Raw genomic sequence first — 8,442 nt, forward strand, 5'->3', positions numbered from 1 at the left:
TAAATGATAATCAACAATACAAATCCAACAGTAATACTGTACTATAGAAAATCTGCCTACACTGCTGAGCTCTGTATTCATTTTAGACATGTGATGATAATGTCTCATGAATATAAAACATTTTTCAGATCATACAGTAATGAAAGTGTCATTTTCGCTGGAGGGCTAGTGAACTCAAAAGCAGATGAAAAGAATAGTGAGGAACTTCCAGTGTTCATCGCAAAACTGCTGAGATGTGGGACAGAGGTCAGCACCTCAGTGCTGGGCTGCACCAGTGAGTAGGAGTGGGGTGAAGCATTCCTTCAGAGTGTGAGTTGTTTTTTGAACAATCTCTAGGGATTTGCTCCGACAGGCTCTTCCAATAAGAACACAGAGGGAGACATGAGGTGGAGAAAAAGACGATCAAGTACTTGTGGGAAAATCAAGCTACAAAACTGACTTATCACATCACTGGATAAGCTAAGAGCAAAAACACATGAGTCTAGTATGTTATAAGAAAAAGTTAAAAGAAGACAAAGCTCTGAAAAAAAAATCTTATATTTGTGTTTTGTCCAATTTTTGTAACAATTCACAGATTACCCATAAACACGTTGCATGGAGGGAATCGTAACATTACTGTACTGAAAAGAGGACTGCTGTGGAAAACAATAATGAATCTGTGTATGCCTGATTATGCCTGACAGTTTCAGACCATCACAGTGACGAAGTCTTAGCCAGTTCTCTCAAAGATAAACATCCCTGCTTGTGTGAAACCGAGCAGTGACTCTAGAGGAAACATTTTAATGGAGAATATCTTTCAGGTAAACTCTGAGAACAGATTATCCAAAAAAACAAACAAAACAAAAACTAAGAAAAATAAACCCACCTGACAAACTCTGGACTGCAATTTAGAAGAACGTCAAACACAACCATGTGTGTTAAAATGCTCTGGTGTCTCTGGTGGATACTTTTGTTATGCAGAAGTATATATTTTTTTATTTCTTTAATTGTTAAAACATATACTGAATTATTATCAAGGTTTAACTGAATAGCAGCTTATACAGACACAGTTTTTTAATTAAAGTACATTTTAGCTACTTTTTCTTTACGATAGAAAATCTTCCTAACTGCTTTAAATAAAAATAGAAAATAATTTTAACAGCACAAAAAGATAAAAACAATGTAAATGTAGCTAATACAGGTAATGTATCAGGTATGTTGGGAAGTTCCAACATGGCCTCAGGCAAGTATGAAATGCCTTTAAAAGAATGCACGAATCATTAAATCCTATTCTCCTTGGTGAAAGCACTGTGCCAAAACCTCAGTGCCTTATTTTTTTGTCGATTGTTGTGGTTCATCCAATTCAGTTCAGTTCAATTCAGTGTTATTTATATACCAACAGATCACAACAACAGTTGCCTCAAGTCACTTGGATGCTGACTATTTCAAGAGGAGGCGAGAAAAGCATCGACTAGCACAATTTGCTGTCACCACTGTGGGGAAAGGACTGAGTTCAAAATTCTGCTGTGTTATTGCAGCATATCGGACGAGTCACAAAAAGTCACAAGCATCAAAATTAAGAATTTCTGGTCCTCCATACAAGACACAACAACAATCACTAGCACAGAAATGAAAGCGTGTTACTTCAATATCTGTAGACGATCATGGTTAAAAACAACAAATGCAAAACAAACTTTGTACCAGTGGCTCAATATTCCATCCATCCATCCATCTTCATCCGCTTTATCCGAGGCCGGGTCGCGGGGGCAGCAGCCTAAGCAAAGAGGCCCAGACCTCCCTCTCCCCAGCCACCTCCTCCAGCTTATCCGGGGGAATACCAAGGCGTTCCCAGGCCAGCCGAGAGATATAATCTCTCCAGCGTGTCCTGGGTCTGCCCCGGGGCCTCCTCCCGGTGGGACATGCCTGGAACACCTCACCCAGGAGGCGCCCAGGGGGCATCCTTGTCAGATGCCCGAACCACCTCAGCTGGCTCCTTTCGATGTGGAGCAGCAGCTGCTCTACTCTGAGCCCCTCCCGAATGGCCGAACTTCTCACCCTATCTCTAAGGGAGAGGCCAGCCACCCTTCGGAGGAAGCTCATTTCTGCCGCTTGTATCCGCGATCTCGTTCTTTCGGTCACTACCCACAGCTCGTGACCATAGGTGAGGGTAGGGACGTAGACCGACCGGTAAATTGAGAGCTTCGCTTTTACACTCAGCTCCCTCTTCACCACGACGGACCGGTGCAGCGTCCGCATTACTGCAGCTGCAGCCCCAATCCGTCTGTCGATCTCCGGCTCCCTTCTCCCATCACTCGCGAACAAGACCCCGAGATACTTGAACTCCTCCACTTGGGGCAGGAACTCATCCCCGACCCGGAGTGGGCACTCCACCCTTTTCCGGCTGAGAACCATGGCCTCAGATTTGGAGGTGCTGATCCTCATTCCCGCTGCTTCACACTCGGCTGCGAACCGCTCAATATTCTCTGAGAAAGTAAATTGGATCTGTTTTTTCTTTACTTCGAGCAGTGGAGAGCTCATTTACCCTTTAACTAAGAACTAAAATCATCCGTAATGTGGCGATGACAGCATCACACTGTGGTAGTAACGTGATGCTGCGGGTTAACGAGGTACTGCACGTTTACAGTTAGTAACTGCAGGTTCACGTGACTGTGAGGTTTTGTTACAAGTTGTTGTCGCTGGTGCAGCTGCTGAGGTTTAGCAGTTTCATTTAACACATTTTCCTGAATCTATTTCTAGTTTACTTTTTTCTCTGAGCTTTTGAACTAAACGTTTTCGCTTTTGTTTGTTCATCTTTATCAAACACTTCTTTCACAAGAAACACTGTGGAGGGGTCTTTTGCGTTAAGAGATTTGATTGGACAATCCAGTGTCAGTACTGGAAATAAACCAATGGGCTGTTTAGGTGCTCGTAGGTCCTTTATGCAAGAATCTAAATTTCTTATTGAAGCTCATCAGAAAAACTAGAAACTTTCTACCTGCACTCCAAGCTTCTCGGGATCTTGGAGGAATGACACGCTCCTTCCCATCCATAGGCGGAGCTTTCGCATTTTGTTTTTCTCATGTCTGGAACGAACGTCTGGAGCGCAGTGACTCACATGCACAACACATGTGGAGCTACTTCACGGAGTACTAAATCCTGCCTCGTACTGTTCTCCGGTGGGTTTCTGCACACAGGCTGTCGGGAGAGTTATGAAACTAATGTGTGGGTGAGTGATTCTCATTTTCTTGTTCCTCGCTGTGGTCTTACTGGGTGTGATTTCATACTTGCTGTTTTAATTTTAAGTTTCTGGCCGTCGTAGGACAATTTAGATCTAACTAACTCTGTTACTTGTGAACCAGATTATCTGGTTCTAGGTTTGAGACTGTTAAACTCTGCACATTGACATACATTTTAAAAAATAGTCTGTTTTAATCGACACATTTGTTTGTTTGTTGTGGTGATTTCTGATACAGCACCTGAAAAAGTCATGAAATCAGCACACATCTGGGATGTTGTAGAAAATAAACTAATCACCGAAACATATAAAACATTTTTGTTTAATGGCTCGCGTTTCTGTCTTTGTGAGACATAAAATTTAAAATGAATAACTTATTTGTTGGATGCTTCTTTTGCAGACCAAGTAGAAAAACGTTGGAATCATTAACAAATGCATTACACTGCTAACACTGTTTTGGCTTTTCTGGATGTAAATTCCATTTCATTCCTTCAGCTGCTTTGGGGCATTTTCTATTTTCAGGACATATTCCTGTGATTTTTCTGACTTCCATCTACTCATATCTGCCTGTAATCTTCCTATTTAGGTTATGCTTGCTTGATGTCTTACATACCACTAACTGGGAAAATGTGTACATAACGTTGCTACAGTCTGTATTGGACTTTCTTTTTGAAGAACTTATAATAATCATTCAGTTTTTTTCAACTGTAGAAAGAGATTTGTCCTCTGTGTTGCATAGTTGGATTTGTTTTGCAGGTTTTTCTGTTGTTCTGTGTGTAAACTGAACTGTTGCAGTTAAAAGAATTGAAAAGGGCAATGACTGTTAACAGCATTTCTTTTTTCAGCCTTGTATTTCAGGCATGTTCAAACTTGACTTAAAGGAATGAAAAACCTGCCTATCTGGATGTAACTGCCACCATTTTTTTCTGTTCACTGCTGCACCGTCACATGAAATCTTAGAGAAATATGATCAGGGTCTCCTGCACTATGTTTTTGGTGGTCGTGGAGTTTCTGTGGATACTGAGAGTTTCCAGAGCAGGTAAGTGAAGCAAATACCGGAGCAGCATGAACTTTGCTTTAACTTGCCCTTGATATCACAATATATTCAACTCTTAAGTGTTAATCAAGTAAAACTTTGCTATATGAGTTTATTAAATCCCTACCAAGTGTTTGCATCAAGCCTATGCTCACATTAATGCACATGACATAAAAGCAGCATTATCATAAAAAATGTACAGCTTTCTTACTTCTGTCTGACTGACACTGTAAAAGAGAAACATGTTATGAATATTAAAAAATCACTATATTTATATAAATATGTAATTCCACTGTAATTCAATTTATTTCAATTTTATGTATACAGCACCAAATCACAACAATTGCCTTAAGGCACTTGATATTGTAAGGTAGACCCTACAATACAACATACAGAGAAAAACCCAACAATCATATGACCTTTATGAGCAAGCACTTTGGCGACAGTGGGAAGGAAAAACTCTCTTTTAACCTGGAACCTCAAAGCTTAAAACAATAATCCACTGTTCCCTCTCCAACACCTCCACACCACCACACCCAGTCTGGCTATAGCATGCTATTGCTATAGCAGTAGCAGTACTAATAAAAGTAGTGCTGCTAATTCACTGTAAAAAGAAAAAGGATAAAATAATCGTCTCCCGTTACTTTACAAAGAACTGACTTTGAGGTAGTTTGGGTTAATCTGTTTGTATTGATGCTTTTTCTCTTTTCCCCAGATCATCAGAAGAAATGCAAGGAGCCAAGAATTGCAAAGAGGCAAGAAGTGACTCAGATGTAAGTCAGAAGTTTTATTTTTATTTTTTTATTAGAATGCACTGAAGCGCTTGACAGTGCAAGAAAATCAATATGTAATCATTAGTAATTAGCATTCCTTCCTCTAGTCCTAATTCTTACTCAATGTGCAGTAGAGAGGGACGGATCCGATATCACGTATCGGTATCGGTCTGATACTGACCTAAGTTACTGGATCGGATATCGGAGAGAAATGTAAAATGTAATCCAATCCATTAAATATCAAAAAAGCACCCCACAAAACTTGCGACATGGTAAAACTCGGCTCATAACTGTAGCACGTCGGAGTAGTATGCATCACCTAATAGAGTGGCTGTGGCGTGCGGGACCTGTCGGTGGTCTGGTTGAGCATTTGGAGCCTCGCTACCAAACCGGCATTTCATCTCCAAGAAAGTTATCCCAGAGAGAAGTAAAGCAAGTGTGTAAGTTCACCTATGAATGTTTGTAAAGCATTCCAGCGTTAAGCTTAACAACCAGTAGCGGTTTTTGACACGGGCGGTTGCCCGGGGTGGCATCGTGGGCATCGGCAAAAAATAAATAAATAATTGCTCGTGCTCATGCTGCCCCAACGTCATGCCAGCACATATTGGGAATGGCACAGGCACCGATCGGTTTTCTATCGCCCATTTGCTGGGAGTAAGGGCGCCCTCTGTTTAAGAGGTGCGTCTGCTGCTTGCGGCACAGGGAGGAGAGGGCGGGGCGGCGGGGGATTCTGTGGCTGGAGCAGCATCTACCAGCTCGCAAAATAAAACAAAATAAAAAACAAACCAACAAACACCAAAACACCAGACATTATGATACAGACTTATAATTTTTAAAATAATGTTTTTGTTTTTAAACTTGAGTATGAACTTATACAAAATGCAGCAAGATATTAAAAAAACAGTTTTATTGATTAAAAAACACACTATATTGGATTCATATCTGTACCGGCCAATAACCAGATTTATGATATTGGTATTGGACATAAAAAAGTGGTATCGTGCCATCTCTAATGTGCACTACAACCGATCACATTGCACCTTATATTGCACCTGCTAATTTATATGGCATAAATAACCTGTATATAACTTGTACATATCTGTGAAGATACTCACTTTATTATATACATTCCCTGTGTAGGCACCTCTTAAATTTTAAGTCTATTTCTTTTTGGTTTCTCTTTGAACCTTCAGGTTCATCTTCAATTTAAATTTTAACTTTGTATGGCAAAGCAAGGATAGGACCAGACCGACTGTTATGAAAACTCCATGTTTTTTTTGTTTGTTTTTTTGAATAGCGAACAATGATACACACGAAAGGAAAAAGTCTGATTTCACTAAACGTTAATATCTTCTTGCTTGCAGAGACAATTCTGACAACATGACAACAGCAATGCTTCATCAGAACCCCCGAAGACGGTCCAATTCTCTCCCAAGACTAGTTAATTTCAGTCAAATGACATTTTTTAATTCAGATAATAATGTCAAACTGTCGTGTGATCTTCTTATCATGTAGCCCTACAGCACTACTGTTCAGTTATTTTTTCCTATTTTTTTCCATATGTCTGAACGCAATCTTTCTTTCCTGCAAATTTCAAGAAGTAACAAAGCAAGACAGCCATTTCTCAACCAACTGATATGAGGATGCTCACATTGGAAAAAAAAAAAAAGCAGTCTGTTCTGCACTTTAGATCATGTATTAGGCTACGTCCACACGTACACGGATATTTTTGAAAACTGAGATTTTCCGTTTTCGTTTTAAAAAATTATCACGTCCACACGTAAACGCAGAAATGAAGGAAAATGCTGCTAGAATCATGCCGAAGCAACAGGTGGCGATATATTCCTAACTTTGACAAAACAAAAGTAGAAGTCCAGTTCAATTCAAATTATTAGTAGTAGCATACCTGGAAAATGAAGAACTTTGTGTTTGTATATTACAACTCCCTTTGTTTTTTTGCCTGTCCCATTTGGTTCTTTAGCCATCAGAATTGTTGTCTGAAGACCAACAAGGATTTACTTTGCCAAATGGATCATCACGGCCTTGCCGTATTGGTCCATTTGATCAACCCTTGTTGATATTATTTATAGGAAAGAAAGATGAAGAAAAGAAAAACAGAAGGGAAGAGGGACAGTGAGAAAGGGCACTTAAAAAGAGAAAGAAGAAAAAAAATCTCCTGGAACACCTGTTTAGAGAAAAAGAAGAGAAAACAAGCAAAAAAAAACAGAGCAACGTACTAAACACAACACCATCGTGTTAATCTAGATAAGTGTAAACAGCAGTAAATACATCTGTATTACAACTCTCTTTGAAGAACCCTTTGTAATGAAGTATTCACAAATAAACATTTTCTTTTCAAATTCTCTGTTGTTCAAATGTGTTCTATTTGTGCAAGTTGTTAAGCGATATCTTACCAAAATGACTAAATAAAGGAAACATGTTTTCATTTTATATTATGAATTATTTTTATAAAATGTTACCTTTTTTGCTATTTGTTTTAATTTCATATTAGTAAAAAATCATGAAGTTCATAAAGATCATACTGTTGGACCCTCTGGTATACATTAATTAACCCAGACCTTCCCAAAGTGTGGGGCCCGCCCCCTAGGGGGGGCACAGAGCCATTGCAGGGGGGCGCAGAATGAAAAGGGGGGGGGGGGGGGGGGGGGGGAGAACAAAACGCTTGGACACTGCTAGCACGGGGCGCCCACAGAAACGCAAAGCAGGAGATGAAGCATAGCTGAATATGTTTACAAACCAACTTCTTTCTAAGCCAAAGACTAGAAAATATGGTGAAGCATATCTGCCCTTTGGTTTCACCTGTACAAGTGCCAAGGTAGGTCTCCCTTGCAGAATTGGTTTTCCCTTCGTCGGGAGCAACGCTGGGCTGTTCAAATCACAGACTGTCAATGGAAAATTGTACTTAGTAGTCAGTATAGTCTTTTAATGATATAAGTTTGCATATGGTAGAATACTGCATGTAATCATTTGTGTTTAGAAGTATATAGTTGGTGGCATATTGAAAGAATGTCTCATCCCAGGAGGTCTGTAACATTCCAGGGTGTTCTGGCGTTCACCCCCACATCCTAGAAGTATGGGAGAGGTCGTACCTTGTTTTATTGTTTTACAGTAGGATTAACGTAGCTATATCTGTCTTAGTCTAAGTGCTTTTTGTTTAGATGAACTGCTGGACTTCGAGACCAGCAGGTTTCCGGAAGTCATTTATGGGGTCACACTCTGACACCACACACACACACACACACACACACACGTACACCTCCACATTCCAATGTAAGGAACAAACGCTCACTGAAGCATATAAATAAAGACCAGGGCAGTCCTCAGTGTGATTCTCAGTTCTGGAGGCTGCCCTTGCTAGCAAGAAGTTCTGTGTGTTTCTCTTCTCTGAGTCTCTACTG

The sequence above is a fragment of the Mchenga conophoros genome, linkage group LG9, assembly GCF_057382185.1.
Source record: "Mchenga conophoros isolate Kocher_MC1m ecotype Shallow Benthic linkage group LG9, M_conophoros_male_GT1.1, whole genome shotgun sequence".
Taxonomy (NCBI): Eukaryota; Metazoa; Chordata; class Actinopteri; order Cichliformes; family Cichlidae; genus Mchenga; species Mchenga conophoros.